Source organism: Balaenoptera acutorostrata, chromosome X (genome assembly GCF_949987535.1).
Source record: "Balaenoptera acutorostrata chromosome X, mBalAcu1.1, whole genome shotgun sequence".
NCBI classification, from domain to species: Eukaryota; Metazoa; Chordata; class Mammalia; order Artiodactyla; family Balaenopteridae; genus Balaenoptera; species Balaenoptera acutorostrata.
Genome location: NC_080085.1, coordinates 121,579,235 through 121,600,672, shown reverse-complemented (window position 1 = coordinate 121,600,672; position 21,438 = coordinate 121,579,235). Strand labels below are relative to the sequence as shown.

At 38.5% G+C, this 21,438-nt stretch overlaps 1 non-coding gene across 1 annotated transcript; it reads right to left on the bottom strand.

The window, feature by feature from the left end:
* Positions 1–8,972: 8,972 nt before the first annotated feature.
* On the bottom strand, positions 8,973–9,075 carry LOC114238363 (U6 spliceosomal RNA). The gene has a single exon (XR_003623756.1). It is a non-coding gene; the product is annotated as a U6 spliceosomal RNA (small nuclear RNA).
* Between the last annotated feature and the right edge of the window lie 12,363 nt (positions 9,076–21,438).

Below are 21,438 nucleotides of genomic sequence, written 5' to 3'. Positions count from 1 at the left end.
TTTAGAATTAATGAGAATTAAGTTTGTAGTCCCTCCATGCCAACCAATTGAATGATGAATACTTGTCACACGCCATCTAGTGGTAAGATCCTGATTTACCAAGACTGAAGGATTTCTAAAGCAGCGGTCCCCAACCTTTTTTGGCACCAGGAACCAGTTTCGTGGAAGACAATTTTTCCACGGACCGGGGGTGGGGGGATGGTTTCGGGATGATTCAAGCGCATTACGTTTATTGTGCACTTTATTTCTATTATTATTACATTGTAATGCATAATGAAATAATTATAATGCAGAATCAGTGGGAGCTCTGAGCTTGTTTTCACTCGCCACTCACTGATAGGGTTTTGATATGAGTCTGCAAGCAGTTGATTTATTATGGTCTCTGGGCAGTCAAACCTCTCTGCTAATGATAATCTGTATTTGCAGCCACTCCCCAGCACTAGCATCACCGCCTCAGCTCCACCTCAGATCATCAGGCATTAGATTCTCATAAGGAGCAAGCAACCTAGATCCCTCACATGCACAGTTCACAGTAGGGTTCGCGCTCCTATGAGAATCTAACGCCGCCAATGATCTGACAGGAGGTGGAGCTCAGGTGGTAATGAGAGTGATGGGAGCAGCTGAAAATACAGATGGAGCTTCGCTCGCTCGCCGCTCACCTCCTGCTGTGAGGACCTGTTCCTAACAGGCCACAGACTGGTACTGGTCCGTGGCCCGGGGGCTGGGGACCCCTGTTCTAAAGAACACAATTTGAAAACTGACCCATTAAATATTACTACAATTTTATTGTAATAAATAAATAAAAGTATTTTTATTACTGTGTATCAATATAGTTAAAAGTCTCCATTAATTTTCAGAATTTGCTCTTGGTTACAGGGGAACGCCTCTGCTCAGGTGCCCTAACAACCTGGCACCTCTCCACACAGGTCCCACAGGCAAGACTCAATCAACTGCGAGCTGACCTAAGTCTGGGTGAATGCCCTGTGATCCTCCCTGGAACGTGGCAAGGCAAGCAGCCTTGTGAGGACTGTTTCTCACCTCCTCCCCGTCTTGTGGAAGGCTGCCAGTTTCTCATCCACCTCCCTCATTCTAGGGAGGCGTGCGGCTTTCCGTCTTGCTTCCTCCCTTAGGGTACAGCTTCAGGCTATAAAACAAACCAGATGTAATATGGAAACAGCTCCCCCATGATGGAGAGACTCACTGCTCATGTCATCTGTCATCTTGTCCCTCTGGTTCATTGCCTTCTTGTGGGACTAGGGGTGTGGGTAGCTGACACCATGCTGCTCTGATCTCGCTTTTGCCATCCTTGTATGTAATAAACTGCGTGCATCCATTTGGCTCATTGACTTCTTACCTAATGAATATATGGCAGACTAGCAAGCCAAACTTAGCAGCTCTTGTGACTTAGAGACTACCTCAGTGCTCGGCAAAATGTATCTACAAATGTGTGTGTGTGTGTGTGTGTGTGTACATAAAGAGAGAGAGTGTACATACTTCATACATTCTATGAAACACTGGAAGCTTTGTTTTTGAAATTGGAAACAAGATGAGAGATATCTGCTTTCACAACTTATATTCAACGTTCAGCCGGGGCAGGGATGGGGTGGAGGGTGGCTCCCAGTGTAGTAAAATTACACAAAGAGGTAAAAGCAATGAAGAGTAGATATGAAAAGATTAACATAGGCACCCAAGTAATCACTTAGTCATAAATAAAAGAAAAATCATGGAGAGAAAACTATATGCCTTCGCTGTGAATCCAACGCATTGCTTCAGGCCACATAAGTAGAGGTGCTCCTCAGCAACCACCCCCTCTTCTCTCCCTGGCGTCCCAGTGCAGTGGCTCTTGATTTGACCTGCCTGCTTGGGCACCTAATGGAAACTTCCAGTCCCACTCAGGAGCCAACATAAAGGGATTCCTAAGGAGCATCAAAAAGCACCTGCAGGGCTTCCCTGGTGGCGCAGTGGTTGAGAATCTGCCTGCCAATGCAGGGGACATGGGTTCGAGCCCTGGTCTGGGAAGATCCCACATGCCGCGGAGCAACTGGGCCCGTGAGCCACAACTACTGAGCCTGAGCGTCTGGAGCCTGTGCTCCGCAACAAGAGAGGCCGCGATAGTGAGAGGCCCGCGCACCGCGATGAAGAGTGGCCCCCGCTCGCCGCAACTGGAGAAAGCCCTCACACAGAAACGAAGACCCGACACAGCCAAAAATAAACATAATAAATAAATAATAAATAAAAATTAAAAAAAAAAGCACCTGCAATTACTGCAATGCATTCAATATATAAAAATTAGAATTAACTCCCCCACCAAAGTATTGGTCACCTTTGGTAGTTACTAGGGTAACAACGCCGCATTCTGAAAATTGATAAGTAAAGGAAAATATGCATTTACCTTAACTCTCCTGCACAGGCTGTATTTCAGCATAAGCAAGTAGCTAATGAGTGGAAGCACTTTTTAAAAAAAAGTTTCGAGCTGATACGTGCAGAAGAAATGAGAGAATTCGAAAAAAATCACCATTTTGCAACCCTCAACAAAACAGTGAATCTAGGCAACAATCTTCAATGGCTGCGAAAACCACTTAGTGGATGATTGATGAGGAATTTCTTTTTAAACAACAAAAATAACTTCCCAGGCCCAGCTTCCCCAATATCTTTTATAATGCTAGTACAATTTGTGATATCAACTCTGGTAAAGGATAGCAGGAAAGTGAAAATCACCATTTTATGTTCTAGAGTGAGTGTTACCACTTCCAGATAATATATAAATATTTTCATTGGATAGTTCGGGGAAGAATATTTATACCAAAGGACCGACTCTATTTTAGGCCTGACCTAAATTATCCCTGGTTAAAATGCAACCCAATTTAGATAAAATATTGGAAATGAAATAAACTGTTTAGGAAGAATCCTTGAAGATACTAATCTAAGACTCTGTATTTTTTTTATGGGAGTATAGTTGATTTACAATGTGTTACTTTCTGCTATACAGCGCAGTGACTCAGTTATACATATACATATATCCGCTCTTTTTCAGACTCTTTTCCCACATAGGTCATTACAGAGTATCGAGTAGAGTCCCCTGTGCTCTACAGTAGGTAGGACTCTGGATTCTTAAGGCAGGTCATCAACAGTACTGTTTGCATGAGACCCTGGGTCCCCACCTGGGAAAAGGAGAACAGCGCTGCTGAGCCACGGCAGGCACTACACCTGACCTGCTCCTCATACAACTGAAATCTCAAAACTTTTCACCATTCTGGCTATCCTCCTCTGGAGATTCTCTAGCGTGTCTTTCAGAGAGTACTGCTACAAACTCATTAAAATAGTCCAGATTTTAGCTGAAGAACACAGAGAAGACTAGTGTTGTTACTTCTTTTTTTTTTAATTAATTTATTTTAGATGCAACAACAGAGCCACGCTTACCGCTCCAACAGCAAGGTGAGATGCCCAGGACCTATTTCAGTGGGAAAAGAAGAAACAGTCTCTGGCAGAAGGATGGCAGAATTGGAACCACACGACACTCAGACTGTATCCTGAGCTGCTGGTGCTTCCGTGCCTGATGCTGCTATGAAGACTAACTAATTTCTTTTAAATCAGGACGTAAAAGAGAAAACGATGGTGTTTGCAACCTAATGCCCGAGAAATCTGAGAATATAATGCATTTAACTACTTTTACTTGCATAAAAAGAAAGCCAATTAAATGTTCCAGCCTGTTGCATCTATCGGAACACAGCCGCTAGCAGGGACTGTACCGGTGTCAGTACAGCATAAATAAAACCACAGAAATTCACCTAAGAAGCTTGACTATTCTGCTGAGAACGTGAACGAAAGTGTAATTTCCATCTGAATTCAAAAGCTTTTGTTATAATGAGAAAAAAGGCCCAGAGTCTGACCTTATCTTTAACACAACAAGAAGCATTAATGACTCAAAACTAGGGAGAAAGCTAGAGAGCACAAATGAGCAAAAGGGGATAAGCACTGGCGATGAACATGAGACGGCTCTCTTTAGTCTGCCCTTCTCCAGGTTAAACATGGAAGTTGCATGACCTGCTCCTCATACAACTGAAATCTCAAAACTTTTCACCGTTCTGACTATCCTCCTCTGGAGACTCTCTAGCATGTCTTTCAGAGAGTACTGCTACAAACTCATTAAAATAGTCCAGATTTTAGCTGAAGAACACAGAGAAGACTAATGTTGTTACTTCTCTTTTTTTTAAATTAATTAATTTATTTATTTTATTCTTGTCTGCATCGGGTCTTAGTTGTGGCACGCAGGATCTTCATTGAGGCACGTGGGATCTTTCATTGTGGCATGCGGGCTTCTCTCTAGTTGCGACGTGCAGGTTTTCTCTCTCTAGTTGTGGCACACGGGCTCCAGAGTGCATGGGCTCTGTAGTTTGCAGCACGCAAGCTCTCTAGTTGAGGCCCCTGAGCTCAGTAGTTGTGGCGCGTGGGCTTAGTTGCTCCACGGCATGTGGGATCTTAGTTCCCTGACCAGGGATCGAACCCGTGTCCCCTGCATTGTAAGGCGGATTCTTTACCACTGGACCACCAGGGAAGTCCCTAGTGTTGTTACTTCTGCTGATCAAAAGTACTTGTGGACACTATATAGCCAAGCAGGGGGGAAGGGGAGAAAGCCAAGCATTGTGCTAGGTGCTTTGGTACAACAGCAAATAAGACAGACAAGGTCCACGCCTTAAAAAAACTTACAAGTTTAAGAGGGAAAACAGACCAATATGAGGGATCAAACAAATAATAAGAATGTAAGAAAATGAGTGCTACAAAGAAATTAAAACAGAGTCATATGCTAGAGCATCTTGGGTAGTGAGGAAAGGCCACTCTGAGAGAGTGACATTTGAGGTAAGGTCTGACTGATGAGGAGTAAACCAATAAACTATAGGCAGAAGTGCTTCCTGGGCTGACAGAACAACTAATATAAATGTCCCAAGACTGAATGAGCCTGACATGTCCAGAGACAAAGAGATGGAAAAGCGTAGGAGGTGAGGCCAAAAAGGTTGACAAGGGTCAGATTACACAGGGACCTATTGGAAATGGTAATATGCGATAGCTAATTGCAATGGAAAGCTTTTGCAGGGACTTAAGCAGGGAAATGACATGATATGATTTATCCTTTTAAATTTTAATTTTGGCTACTGTGTTGAGAACAGACTGTATCTTGGCAAGTTTTGAAAGCAGGGAGGTTTGTGAAAAGTATCTTGTAGGAGTCCAGGCAAAAGATGTTGATGGCTCGATTCAGATGGAAACAGAGTAGATGATGGAAAGGTTTAAAATTCAGCACAAATTTTGGAAGTAGAGTCAACAGGATATTATTGCTGCTATAACAGAAAAATAAAATCCAGGTAAGGGGAAAAAGTAACTTGGATGACTGTTAGTTGTTGACATAAGTAACTGGGCGGATGGATGGTGGTGCCAGGTAATTGATGGAGAGATAAGAGGAGGACTAGATTCTGGAGTGAGGCTAAGCCTGTTTGTGGGAGGTTGTAGCCCAATTGAAAAGTGTAACGGAAAGGAACATGCATAAAGTTATGAAAGAGAATCAACCCTAAAGGGAACCCTTTCTTAGAAATAAGAGAAGCACTTTGAAAGACAGAATGGATAAGCTGTAGAGATCAGCTGAAAGATCATTGTAAGAATTTCCTCGTCAGTCACACAAGGGGGCCAGACCATGTCAACAGTTTCGTTAACTGCCTATGCATCAAAATCACCAGGAAAAATATTTTTAAATGCAGATATGCAGTATCTCCCTAATACAGAATTAGTAGCTCTCGGGGGTTGATACCTAAAAATCTGTATTTTTAAAGTTCCCTAAGGGATTAAGATGTATTAGCAGGTTTAGAGATCACTGGACTAGAAGATTCTCAACATACTATTACCTGAAATGAGCTGTTTAATATCTCACCAATACAGCATTAATTACTTTATCTCAAGCCTAATTGTTTACTAAGGATTTACTTCTAACTCCAGAGGGATTATGAAATGAAGGGATAGAATTTAAATGGCCCTCTAACCTATACTTCTCTCTACACCTCAGTCAACATCATTAATAAAGGAGCCATGTCCTTGTGGGTGGGTAGGGGTAGCCAGCTGGGCTGGGTACATGGCATATTAAAGCCAAGGGAAGGACCAAGTCTCAGGGGTGCTAGATGTTCTCTAGACCTTAGGGGAATTCAGAGAAACTGAGTGTGATGTTGAGTTAGCTTTATGTGTCAACTTGGCTAGGCTATAGTACACAGTTATCTAATCAAACACTACTCGAGGTGCTACTGGGCAGGTATTTTGTAGATGATATTAACATCTACAATCAGTTCATTTTAAGTAAAGGAGATTATCCTCAATAATGTGGGTGGGCTTCATTAGCTGAAAGGCCTTAAAAGAAAAACTGAGGTTTTTCTGAAGAAGGAGGAAATCGGCCTGTAGACTGCAGTATCAGCTCCTGCCCAAGAGTTTCTAGCCTGCCAGCATGCCCTACAGATTGCAGACTTGCCTAGCCAGTCTCCACGACTGTGTAAGCCAATTCCTTGATAGACAGATTGAAGGATAGATAGATAGATGATAGATAGAGAGATAGATAGATAGATAGATAGATAGGTAGGTAGATACAGATATCATAGGAGATATATATATTTGTGATATCTCATATATATACATACATATATATATATATCAAAGATACATATATATATATGATATATGTGATATTTATATCTCCTACTGGTTCTGCTTCTCTGGTAGAATCCTGACTTATACATTGATTAAAGCTTCAGTGCCTTCGACAGATTGACTGTCCAAAACTAAGTCAAAAGAGAGCAAACATCAGGGTCTGTCCAGGTCCAAAGACAAACCAATATGGAAGGAGTGAGTCAGATGAAATTCTGAGAATTCAGGGCAGAGACAGAGTCGGGCAATCACAGAATGATGGGGGAAAGACAAGAATGGGGTCTTATAGGAATAAAGCAAAAACCTGCCATAATCAACTGCCTAGGGATATCAGGTGACTACTAGACAGGTTTTGCGATTATCCAAGTTGTCTCCATAAAGGAAACTCTGGGAGGCAGCCACTCTGGGGTTTAGGTCTCTGAATAGTATCCCAGAGGCTAGAGGTGTACTGAGTTATTGGTTTACTATGCATGTAGGTATTGTCATATATAACAGCAAGAGCTGAGATTTGTGGTGTCAGACACTACTGTGAACTTTACACTGATGATCTTATTGAACCATCACAATAACTCTGTGAAAGAGGTGCTATTTTTACCCCCATTTTACAGATGAGGAAACTGAGCTTCAGAGAGCAAGTAGTTTGCTCTAGATCAACAACTAGCAAGTGAGAGAACGGGATGGGGTCCAGGCATTTTGATCACCGAATCCCTCCTCTTTACATTCTACTGCCTCCTCTATTTGATTTGTGTGATTTTGTGTCATCCTGAATTGTCATTGATATCTTGTCTGCCTTCTGTTACTAAACTACAATCTCCCTGAGGGCAGAGATCTGGTCTCATTCACCCCTATGTCCACACTCCCAGCAGGAACCCTAAGCAGGCCTCTAGGCCCACCCCTTCATTCTCTTAGTCACCCCATTGGCTGCCTTGATTCTATGAAGTAATACCAATATGGTGATGTGCATGACCTCATATTACTGGCTCCACTTCGGAATTCTCAAGGAAGCAGAGTATCTTAGTTCAAAGGATAGAGAAAAAAACAGATAATTGGACTATAGTTAAACTTTTCCTTTTTTCCATATAACAAAAAGAGTAAAAATATTTAAGTAATTCCAAGTTCTTTTATCTTTTAACTTTGGACAAAATTCCAAAGTTCTTTTATCTTTTTATTTTTGTATTTTTAGCAGAATGTCACCTTCATTCGCACATGGCTTATTCCAGTGAGTAAAAGTTAACTGGACAACTGATAGGCTTAAAAAGTAACATTAGCCACTGGAGAAGTAAAACTGTACCCAAGAGTAATTATTTTTCACTGTTAGAAGTTTTCAGGACAGTAAATATTCAAAAATATTTTGCAGCACCCATAAAATTCAATGGATCACCAGCCAGACCAAATGAAAACACTGGAGGTCATCAGGATAGTGGATATCCATCAAATACTCAGGTAAATGAATACAATATTCACATTCAGTGAGAGTATAGTTATTTCAAAAGAAAATATAGACTAGGTCTTCTTTCACATACTGTATAATTCTGTCTTTGCCTGTGTATTGGTTATCGGCACTGTCCATAAAATACAATAAATTAGATGAGCATTTGCTCATAAATTAAATACTATAATCTTCCATGTCTTTAAAATGAACATTCTCTTTAGGGACTGCTGCTTTCTTTGCTTTCACTTTTTTTGCTTGGCACACACAAAATCCTCCTTCCTAAATAGACCATATGAACATGGCTGTATGACTTTAATTGTAATTTGATGCACGTGTTTTGGTGGTAAAGACTATTAGTCCAGACACATATAATTTGCAAGTGTACAGCTTTCTTTAAAGTTACTTGTCTTTTACTGTGCTTTGGTTTTTATTGTTCGAATGTTAGTGGGAATTCTGTTTATCTCAAAAGGCAGGAATCAACACCTGAAAATCTATAGTCAGAAAGTGAATAGTTGTTGGAGACATGCGGTACTCAAAAATGATTCAATTTCTTACAAAGTGAATAATATTTATATAATATAATAATTTATAACATAGTATATATTTATATAAATATTATATATAAATATATAATATATAGTGTAATTTAATTTGTCTTAGTCCCTCCCTGGCACTGACTTTCTTATCTTCTGATGAGGTTTCCTAACCTGTACTACAACAAGGCAGACCAGAAACCAAATGGAATCTATTCTTTTTTTTTAAAATTAAAGCATAGTTGATTTACAATAGTGTATGAGCTTCAAGTGTACAGTATAGTGATTCAGTTTTTTGAAGACTATATTCCATTATAGGTTATTACAAGATTAAAAATATGGAATGCTTCACAAATTTGCGTATCATCCTTGGGCAGGGGCCATGCTAATTTCTGTATTGAAATGGAATCTATTCTTCATGTTCCATATTAACGAGAGCAAACATTCGATGTGAACAGTTCCTCATAATTTTGTAAATACAGTAAATTATTCTGCTGGACGTGCAGTATACGACATTAATTTTATTAACATTTAGCATTTTAGCTATAGAAAAACCACATTTTAGGCTCCTTGTATAATTCCAAGTTATTTTCTTATCTCCCTAAACCTATCTCTACTCAGTCGCCTCCCTCTGATCTCCTTCTACAGCCTTATAACTGGGAGCCCTACCTCCAGGCCTTCCATACAATTCTTGGGACATCACAGGAACTTGAGGGCCCATAGCCATTTCCAGGAACATTGTGCTGCGTGATTGCAGAGGGCACCAATGTGGCCACCACTAGCTTACACAGCCCTTTTATTCAAATTAGACAAAGGCGCCCCCCTCAGGACAGATGGATTGGGAAATGATGCCCCTCTGGGTTAACAAATTGGTGAAGCACCCCCTCTTGTTGGACATATTAGAAACGTGAACCCTCTCCGGGCTTGCATAGCCCTGTGGGCTCATGGCACAGCGAACGGAACTGAGGCTGATTTTCAGGTCTTCCTGCCCAATCTCACCCACCAGGACCCTTTGTGCAGCACCTAGATTATTCAGTCATACACAGCAGTCCTGTGAGTAACACTTCTGGGAGTTTTTCCTTCTGTCTTGGCTTTCTCTCCTGGAACCTATTAGACCACTTAATTCAGAGTTGTATGAGCTGGAAGGCCACCGCTGCATCTTGCAGAGCTCTTGCCTACTGGAAGGTGTCCTCTTTCTTTCCCTTTTGCATATTTGCTAAATGCCTGCTATGAGCAATCCACTGTTCCTCACCCATCCTCATCCAGCACAAACACATGGGCTTATTCATCTTCCTAAAGCTCACGTATGAGTGTTTCATCACTTGTCTGTCCCAAGATTCTGTCTTCCCCAAGCACCAAGCACAGAACTTGAGCCCTGGCCAGGACATCAGAAGTCCTGGCTTATGGTCCTTATTCTAAGACTCACTTGTTTCTTGTGAGCTTGGACAAAACCTAAGACCTCTTCTAAGACCTTTTCTACTCCTAAGCTGGGTCTCAGTGTAGGTTTAGCCATAGAGACAGAAAGTAGAATTGTTTACCTCTTAAGATTGAGAGGTAGTTCCCTGGAAAAATCCAATTTTCTCCTGTCAGCTTTTAATCATATGAAAAGATGCTTACTTCATGCATGATAAGAGATATACAAATTAAAAGTACACCAAAATATGGGTTTTCAACTATCATATTGAAAGAGGTCAAGGTGTTTGATAGCATACTGTGTTGGCAAAGGAGCAAGTGAACAGAGAAGTTCATATATCATTTGTAGGTGTATAAATAGGTTTAACTTTTATAGAGGTAAATTGTCAACATCTATCAAAAGAAAAGAATGTGCATACAATTTTCGACCCAGCAATTCAACTTCTAGGACTTGACTCCTAAAAAATATACTAATCCATTTCCCTAGTCCATTTACTCTCCCATTCTCCTAGAAGACTATCTCATATATTTTCCTGTCCCCTCAAATCCCTGACATTTTCCCACAGCCTCACACCCCGGTGATAGTCTTGTTCTTCTTTCACTGAGGAAATACAAATGGTCCAAAGAGAACTTCCACCAGCTCCCGCCACTACTCCTCCCTTATACCTGCACCCGTACTCATATTCTCTGCCTTCCCGCCTGTTGCTACATATGATCTATCCACGTTAAGGCCAACCCCTCCACCCGTGCACAAAAGTCTACCCAACGCCAACTCGAGGACATCCCTCCTGTCATCCTTCTTTCCGGCTGGCTCATTTCCATTAGCATACAAGCATGTGTCATTTCAGGCATCATCTCCTTCCCTCAGCACCCTCCCACTGCTGCCCCATTTACAGTAAATTTCCTAGCACTTAACAGTAAAGCTCCTCAAAAGAGCTGCTCAAACTTGCTGTCTCCAGTTCTTTTCCTCCCCTTGTCTCTCAAACTCATTCCAATCAGGTTGGCATCCTCACCACTCCATCAAAACTTCTCTTGCTAACGTCTCTGATTACCTTCATATTACCATTTTGTGGTCAATTCTCAGGCCCTATCTTACCTAAACCACTTCTCTTTTTTTTACTAACATTTTATTATGAAAATTTTCACATGTACAGAAAAATTGAAAGAAATGTACATTGAACACACCCATCATCTAGATACTAAAATTAAACATTTTACTGTCCTTGCTTTTCACAGCCCGTGACATTTTCATCAGGCCACTCTCCCTTTCTATTGGTGCCATGAACCTCGGGGCATTTTTCAGCTCTAGTTGGCTGAGCCACCCCATCCTGTACCAGTGAAGGGACAGAAAGTGAGGAAAGGTAAAGTGTGGGGTAGGGACAGTAAACTCAGGTCATCAGATTTAAGGAATGAATGAGTAATATGCTGATATCACTTGTTGCTCTTTTATTCAATTTATACCAGCAATAATCTCTGTTTTTTTTTAATTCCAGGTATAATGAAAAATGAGTGTTATCCAAGAGATGAAAATCTAGAGAGATGATGATATAACATATGCTATACCTAAAAGATACATCAAATGGAATATAGGGAATATGGATTTATAAAACTCAATCACAAATAGCCTTGTAATCAATTCCCTTTTATACAGTACCACACAAATTAAGACAATAAATGCATCATTTAATCAGAAAAGTATGGCCACTCTTCTTTCAACCAAATAGATTACAAGTATCATACCGAGTCAGGAATTCAGATTCTCTACAATGCGGGAGAGAGGTGCTTTGACTAAGCACAGGAGGCAGATGAAATAAGGGAGCCAGGCACTCAGTAGGTATTTAATTTGTATTTGTTTACACAGACTGTGCAATCTAGTCTTAGTTCTGTTTTATTTGCTTAAAATAGCATTTCTGATTTCTTTAGGTATATCTGATTTTCTTTTCTATTCCCCTATGGGAATAACAATATGATTGACAAATATGTCACTGATACACAAAGTTAAAACAAAATTATGATGAGAATTTCTTTCCTTTCCTTTTCATTTTAAGCAGTGATTCCACATGGACCAGCTCTCGTGTATGTAGCCAGCCACCTGCATTTCCCTGATAGGTACAATGACTGTTTTCTGCAATATATAAGTTTATACCAAACAGCACACACTACTCATTTGATAAGCAATTGCATATTAACTAAGGTGTTATGTAGTGTCAACTAATGATGATGGTGATAAGAATCATTATATTATTATAGTAGTATAAATATTTCAGATCGATGTTTTCCAAAATGCGGGGACGGGCTCCTGAGTTGCTTCATGATACCAATTGTTTAAAAATGAATCAGAACATAGTACAACTTACTAGAATAGAAACATCAGACTGTGTCACATGTTTTAAATGTTTTATGACACTTTTCTATTACACAGACACACAACACACACACACACACACACACACACACACACACACACACATACTGGGTCGTAATGTAAAATATATTTCCTATCATGGGTCATCACAAAAGTTTTGAAAGCCACTGTCCCAGATGCTGGTCATCTTCCCAACAACTTACCCAAAATGTGGTGTCATGAAATGAACATACTATTCCAGTTGAAGTCTTAACAGTGTAGATCAGAAAAGGATGACCACCTTCTTCTTTTCTCTAGATACTTATTCTTCTCAGCCCAGCCTGTGATAATATTAGAAGTTTTTTTGAATGTAGATCACACTGTTTGTATATATCAAGCTTGTGGTCAGGCTCAAGCTCTTTCAAGTGGTATTATCAAGTTGAAATTAGTATTAGACAAAGTGATGTATCATCATATTACTAGCAGGAAAAGGTGGAACTCGGAACAGAACCCACATATTCTGATTCCTACTCCACTATTCAAATACATCACATCATAAAGAATTTGAAGAAGAACAAACTTTTTCATTCCACTACAATTAAGTAGAAAAAAAGGACGATATTGACATGTAAGTGTAGTTATTTTTTCATGTAGCCATTTTAGGACCAATTTGAAATAAGCAAATGTAGGCAAAATGAGGTGGAAAACAAAATTTTTAAAACTTGTTACTGAGAGAAAAAGTAACTGGAATGCTTATTTTTGGGTTATCTAGTTTGGTTATTTAGATATCTGGATTATCTCAATCTGCACTGATTTGATTTATTCAGAAGGGCACACAAATATCAAAACATATATAAAGTGTTTTAAAGTAATTCTTTAAAATTTAAATTGAAAGAATATCCCCTTGATCATTCAGTGTTCAATTAAGGAGCTGAGTTACAGTATTCTGTCATAGTTTCCATATGTGGCTTACCCGATTTCTTGAGTATCTTTAACAATGTTTAATACAGTCCAAATTCTTCCCATCAACCAGCATCCTTCTGGAGTGCCTTCTCTCCTCCCACTCCTGGCCCTTGGAATAAATAGGCTAAGTCAAAAATTAGTTTTTAGTACATAAACAGAACTAAGAAGGTCAGTATGTTAGGAAAAAATAAAAATTTCCATTATCCATTTCCACATCAAAGAGAAACAGCTGTTAGATGATCCACTCTTTGGGATTATCAGAGCCACTCCTCTCTTACTTATCAGCACATAAATTTGAGAACTGACTATAATGGTTTAAAGGTTCATTTCTACCCTCCTTTCCTACTAACCCACACCCACAAGTGACTTAGAGACTCATGCAGATGGTTATACATCTTTTCGGTAAAATGGTCACATGATTAACACATGATGGTTCCCAGTTAAAATTTATTCCTAAATTCATACATATTAATATGTCTAGTTGTCATGAGCAGCTTGAGGAAAGACTTCAACTTACGTGGCTCTATCAAAATGTTAAAAAAACATTATCAGTAGTGGAGGAAGATAGCTGGGAGGACAAAGATATATCCACAGAAACTGAGAAGGTACTAAAAAAGTTCTTTCTTTCAAGTAGTAAAATCTACCCACTCAATTTGTCAGATTCAAGTTTACATGAAAGCTAAGCTAGCAATGATAATTTGATTTTCAACAGCAATGCTAAATGGGATCTGATGCAGTTAAAAATAATAAAGATTAATATCCAGTGTCACACCTCCAGAAATGGAGCAGTTTTCATCAAATTATGCTGGGGAACAAACAGCTTATTTATTTGCTTGCTTCATTTTGCAGAGAAATTCCAAGTATCTAAGACAGAGTTCTGTGAGCAAACTGTTTTCTTAGACAAAACATTTCCCATAAACATGCACATTGATGTGGTGTTATTCCTGATGTTACAACACAGACAGATAGTTCTTCCACTCATGCCAACTGCCTCCATCTAATAAAGAAACGTGATCCAAGCCCACTTATGTGCATCCTTGTGCAAACAACATCAGGGGATGATAGGGAAAACATTCACCCCAGTAAAAGACTCCTATCTTAGAGGCAAGCCTGTAATAAAAGTATTCTGCATATAATAGCAATAAGAATGCAACATATATGATCATATAAACCTGATTTTGTAAGAGTTCTAAGATTTCTGGTTACCTGTTTAAGAAAATCTGAAGTCAAAACATTAGGTAGTGAAGGACACTGTTAAGACACATTAACCGAGGCGTGCACAGGTTACCTCTGACGATTCAAGTCATACACAGAAAGGCCCAAGAAACAAAGAAAAAATGGATATTTACTGAAGTAGATGGGCCTTGTCACACCCTATAGAAAAAATATTTTAAATATTATTTCTAGCATTGGGTAAATTTTTTCTACATTCTTCATAAATTTTGAGGACGGTGGGAAAACAATTTTAAAATTCAAACTTCAACATCCTTTTTCGACAATCAGCATATATTAGTCCCTTGAAATTCCACTGTTCACACCTTTATCTTTTCACATTTTTTTCTGACCCAGTTTGTTTCCACTTTTACTACTCAAGAATTAGTAACACTTTATTTAAATATTAATTATAAAATACAAAAGAAGACTAGTAATTCTGAAAAAGATTTATATATGTATATGTATAACTGAATCACTTTGCTGTACACCTGAAACTAACAACATTGTAAATCACCTATGCTTCAATAAAAATATTTTAAACAAAGAAAGAAGATGTGTTGAAAATAAGAGATTAAGTAAAAATGAAAAGTTGGAGAAGCTATTTTTAAAAGGAAAAAAAAGAATAAGTGCGGTAGCCATTAAATCTCTTCTCTTTACTGTGCCTCTCAGAACTCTGACTACCGGAGTACATTTCACTGACGGTCCCAGCTGCTGTGCTCTGAAATCTACCACTGAATTTGCACTGAAGCCAAGCTTTCCATAAGCTACTCCTAGACAGTGACTGAACACGGCAGGGATTAGAATGCAGGCCCATTCCTGGGAGATGCAGGACTCCTCTGACAGCCAACTTTAGTTCAAGGACCACCCCACTCCCCCAACCATGGGCCTTGCCAAACTTCCTTAAAACTGCATTGAGTCTAAAGTTCTTTCAATCATTCTTCCTTCCTTCTCCATCACCTTGGCAAGGGTCAACCTGCATCGTGATCTTTCAGCTATCCCAGCCTCCTCTGGCAACCTTCACATTTTCCCTTACAGGCATTCTCCCTAATAACCCTCTGCCTGTCTAATCCCGTCTTGGTACCTGCTTCTTTGGGATCTGAACTTGAACAAATGATATCAAGAGTGGTCTGAGAAGACAGGCAATAAGATGGGGATTTAGGACTGGCTCACTCACTATCCAGTAGAGGAAGAGGACACCATCCTGGTTGGTAGATGGAACATGGATGGTCTCTGGCACATAGTGGTGGTGCAATTGCTAAAGAGTCCCCAGTGCTGACCTGGGAAATGTCCTAGAGGAGGGGAATGCTATTGCAGGTGTAAAGATTCAGGCTGACCATTATACCTAATAATCCAGTCACAGCTCCTAGGAAGCCATGCTTAAAAATGAAAGCAAGAATGAAGACAACTGGGCAGAGACACTGTAGAGAAGACAGGACCCCCCCCAAAAAAATAGTTCAGGCAAGTTACTAAACAAACAAAAAAAGACACAAAGCAGTAACAACTTCCAAGAGGGGAGATGAGAATCCGTATTGCCTACAATATATTATCTAAAATGCCCAGTTTTCAACAAAATCTTACAGAACACAAAAAAGAAACAAGGAAGGACACCCCATAAACAGGAACAAAAGTGGTCAATAGAACATATTTATATGGGTCAAGAAGATGGACAAAACCTGAAGACAGCTATTATAAATATTTTTACAGAGAATTAAAGGAAACACTGTTTAAAGAATTAATGAAAATATCATGATAATTAGCCATCAGACAAAAAATAAAGATAGAAATGTTTAAAAGAAGTTGCAAAGTACAATAATTTGTTTATTGAAGTATAGTTGCTGTACAATATTATATAAGTTACAGGTGTACAATATAGTAATTCACAATTTTTAAAAGTTATGCTCCATTTATAGTTATTATAAAATATTGGCTATATTCACCATGCTGTGCAATATATCCTTGTAGCTTATTTTATACCTCAAAGTACAATAATTGAAATAAAAAAAAACAAGTAGCAAAACAGCAAAGATAAATCCAGTCATGTCAATAATTATATCAAATGCAGGATTAAACATAAATCAGAAGGCAGATTCTCAGGCTGAATTTTAAAGTACAATTCAATTACATTTTTTCTACAAGAGACACACTTTAGATATGAAGACACAAATAGATTGAAAGTAAAAGGATACAGAAAAAGATATACCATGTACACAGCAACAAAAAGAGAACTGCAGTGGCTATACTAATATCACACAAAAGTAACTTTAAGAAAAAATTACTAAAGAGGAACATTATATAATAGTTTATAAATAATAATTTTATAATAAAATGTCAGCCCATCAGGAAGCTATAATAATTAAAAGAAATACATACCTAACAACTCTAAATACATGAAACAAGAACTGTCAGAACTGAAGGATGAAATAGACAATTCAACAGTAATAGAGACTTCAATATCCTCCTCTCAATAACTGATAGACAGAAAATCAGCAAAGATATAGAAGACTAGAATAATATCATCAACAACTTAGACCTGACATCCAGAGAACACCCCACCCAACATCAGCAGAATACAGTATACATTTTCAAGTGCACATGGTACATTCTTCAGGATAGATCATACACTAGGCCATGAAGCAAATCTCAATAAATTTAAAAGAACTGAAATTATACAAAGTATGTTCACCAAATGGAATTAAATTAGAAACCCAGAACAGAAGAAAATTTGGGAAATCCACAACTATTTGGAAATTACATAGAACACTTACAAAGAACCCACGGGTCAAATGTCAAATAATAAATCACAAGGGAACATGGGATATATTTTATTTATTTATTTAATTTTTTACTGAAGTATAGTTGATTTACAATGTTGTGTTAGTTTCTGGCATACAGCAAAGTGATTCAGTTATACACACACACACACACACACACACACACACACACATACATATTCTTTTCCAGATTCTTTTCCATTATAGTTTATTACAAGATATTGAATATAGTTCCCTGTGCTATGGTAGGTCCTTGTTGTTTATCTAGTTTATATATTGTAGTTTGTATCTGCTAATTGCACACTCCTAATTTATCCCTCTCCCCTGTTTGCCCTTTGGTAAGCATAAGTTTGTTTTCTACGTGAGTCTATTTCTGTTTTGTATATAATTTGATTTGTATCATACTTTAGATTCTACATATAAATGATATCATATTGTATTTGTCTTTCTCTGTCTGACTTACTTCACTTAGTATGATAATCTCTAGATCCATCCATGTTGCTGCAAATGGCATTATTTCGTTCTTTTTTATGGCTGAGTAGTATTCTATTTTATATATGACCACATCCTCTTTATCCATTGATCTGTCAATGGACGCTTAGGTTGCTTTCATGTCTTGGCTATTGTAAATAGTGCTGCTCTGAACATTGGGGTGTATGTATCTTTTCAAATTAGAGTTTTCTCTGGACATATGCCCAGGAGTGGGATTGCTGGATCATATGGCAACTCTGTTTTTAGTTTTTTAAGGAACCTCCATACTGTTTTACATAGTGGTTGCACCAATTTACATTCTCACAAACAGTGTAGGAGGGTTCCCTTTTCTCCACACCCTCTCCAGCATTTATTATTTGTGGATTTTTTGATGATGGCCATTCTGACTGGTGTGAGGTGAAACTTCATTTTAGTTTTGGTTTGCGTTTCTCTGATAATTAGTGATATTGAGCATCTTTTCATGTGCCTGTTGGCCATCTGTATGTCTTTTTTGGAGAAATGTCTATTTAGGTCTTCTGCGCATTTTTTGATTGGGTTGTTTGGGTTTTTTGTTACTGAGTTGTATGAACTGTTTGTATATTTTGGAAATTAAGCCCTTGTCAGTCACATCATTTGCAAATATTTTCTCCCAGGCCATAGGCTGTCTTTTCATTTTGTTTATGGTTTCCTTTGCTGTACAGAAGCTTATAAGTTTGATTAGGTCCCATCTGTTTATTTTGCTTTTATTTCTATTGCCTTGGGAGACTGACCTAAGAAAACATTTCTACACTTTATGCCAGAGAATGTTTTGCCTGTGTCTTCTTCTTGGAGTTTTATAGTGTACTGTCTTATATTTAAGTCTTTAAGCCATTTTGAGTTTATTTTTGTGTATGTTGTGAGAGAGTGTTCTAACTTCGTTGATTTAAATGCATCTGTCCAGCTTTCCCAACACCACTTGCCAAAGAGACTGTCTTTTCTCCATTGTATATTCTTGCCTCCTTTGTCAAATATTAATTGACTGTAAGTATATGGGTTTATTTCTGGGCTCTGTATTCTGTTCCATTGATCTATATGTCTGTTTTTGTGCCAATACCATGCTGTTTTGATTACTGTAGCTTTGTAGTACTGTCCGAAGTCTGGGAGGGTTATGCCTCCAGCTTTGCTCTTTTTCCTCAGGATTGCTTTGGCAATTCTGGGTCTTTTGTGGTTCCATATAAATTTTAGGATTATTTGTTCTAGTTCTGTGAAAAATGCCACAGGTAATTTGAGAGGGATCCCATTAAATCTGTAGATTTCTTTGTGTAGTATGGCTATTTTAACAATATTAATTCTTCCAATCCAAGACCATGGGATATCTTTCCATTTCTTTAAATAATCTTCAATTTCCTTTATCAATGTTTTATAGTTCTCAGCGCAGAAGTCTTTCATCTCTTTGGTCAGGTTTATTCCTAAGTATTTTATTTTATTTTTGGGGGGATGCAATTTTAAAAGGGATTGTTTTTTTACTTTCCCTTTCTGATATTTCATTGTTGGTGTAAAGAAATGCAACAGATTACTGTATGTTAATCCTGCATCCTACTACCTTGCTGAACAGCTTTAGGAACACCCAGAAATCAGCCCTATTTCTCCCTCACACTCGCAGAAAACACCACCACCACCACCCCGACACATACATACATAAATGATTTAAATTCCTCAGAGATGACATCAAAATTATGTAGCAATATCTGTCAGGAATTTAAAATTATGACAATTTTATTTGAGTTCTTTTCTTCTATAACTGTAAAAAATCAGCAAGTGGGACATAATATAGTAAAAAGAGCAATAGGCAAGAGGTCAGAAGAAATGATCCCAGCTCTGTTACTAAGAAGCTGTGTGAGCTTGAGTAGAGTCCATTTGCTCTCTGGGACTCACTTTTCTCATGTGTAAAACAGGAAGGTTGGATTAGATTATCTCTAAGACCCCTCTTTAGCTCTAAATATGATTTTGTGAACAATCCATATGCTTTCAGCTCAACCAATGGAATTCCAACATCATACATACCCTTAAATGACCACAAGGTGTCAGAATGTGTTCATCTAACATTTAAATTGTCCTCAACAATTCTGCTTATTTGCATTAGACTAGAAGACCAATTTTCATATATCTCACACATTTTAAGAACCTTCATAATAGCCCTATCAAGGAGGTAAGGCAAGTATTAGTAAAACTTATCCTGGACATAACAGACAGTCACCCATATAGTTTTTACCACCCAATAATTAACCCTTATACCTTCTCCCAGACACTACATGCTTATTTTCTTCACTAAGCTTTCAATTGTGCTATTTTTGTTCCCCAAATACAAATTTTATCCCTCCTTCAAAAACTAGCTCTATGTATCCACAAAAGCAATAATAATAATGCCTAGAAATAAACCTAACACAAAATGCTTAAGACCTACGTTAATGCAACTATAATACTTTACTGAAGCATATGAAAGATGATGAGGCTAAATGAAGACACTTACCATGGTCTGGAAAAGTCAGTTCTCCACAAATTAATTTTAGCCAGTTTTTTGGTTTTTTGTTTTTTGTTTTTTTGGCTGTGTTGGGTTTTCGTTGCTGCACATGGGCTTTCTCTAGTTGTGGCAAGCGGGGGCTACTCTTCGTTGCAGTGCACAGGCTTCTCATTGTGGTGGCTTCTCTTGTTGCAGAGCACGGGCTCTAGGCGCACGGGCTTCAGTAGATGCAGCACGCGGCCTTCAGTAGTTGCAGCACGCGGGCTTCAGTAGTTGCACAGTGCAGGCTCAGTAGTGTGGCTTGTGAGCTCTAGAGCACAGGCTCAGTAGTTGTGGCGCACGGGCTTAGTAGCTCCGCAGCATGTGGGATCTTCCCAGACCAGGGATCAAACCCGTGTCCCCTGTATTGGCAGGTAGATTCTTAACCACTGCACCACCAGGGAAGTCCCTCCACAAATTAATTATAATCCAATATATTTTTTCCAATTAAACTTGAAAATCTCAGTCTAATTATTTGTCCAGAAGAGAAAAATGGGCAAGAATGGTCTGGATTTTTTTAATCTCTAGAAAATATTAAGGAAAAATTAAAAAGTTACACATGCCTTACAAAATGTCAAAAGATTTTAAACTACAATCATTGACACAATGAAACAGCACAGGACTAGGAAGACAGAGCAATGGACCAGAAAATAGAGTCCAAAAGCAGATCCTGTATATATAGGAATTCAGTATATGATAAAGGTTGAATTTAAAATAAGTGATAAGAGAGAGGTCTAGTGGTTAGGATTCCCCAGGCTTTCACAGCCGTAGCCCGGGTTCAATCCCTGGTCGAGGAACAGAGATCCCTCAAGCCACGTGTCGCAGCCAAAAATAAAATAAAATAAGTGATAAGAAGATTGAGTAAATAGTAACTTTATTTGGAAAAATAAAATTAACTGAAGTTCTCACTGGGTGCCACAGTGAATTCTAAATGAAGTAAAGACCTTTTTTGAAAAATTATGTAATAATAGAAAAGAATAAATACCTTCCGTCCACGTGCTTCATTAAGCTTTTCTGGAAGAAGAGGTGACAATACCTACCTCACAGGGCCACTGTGAATGTTTAAAAGGCTGAGGAATGGC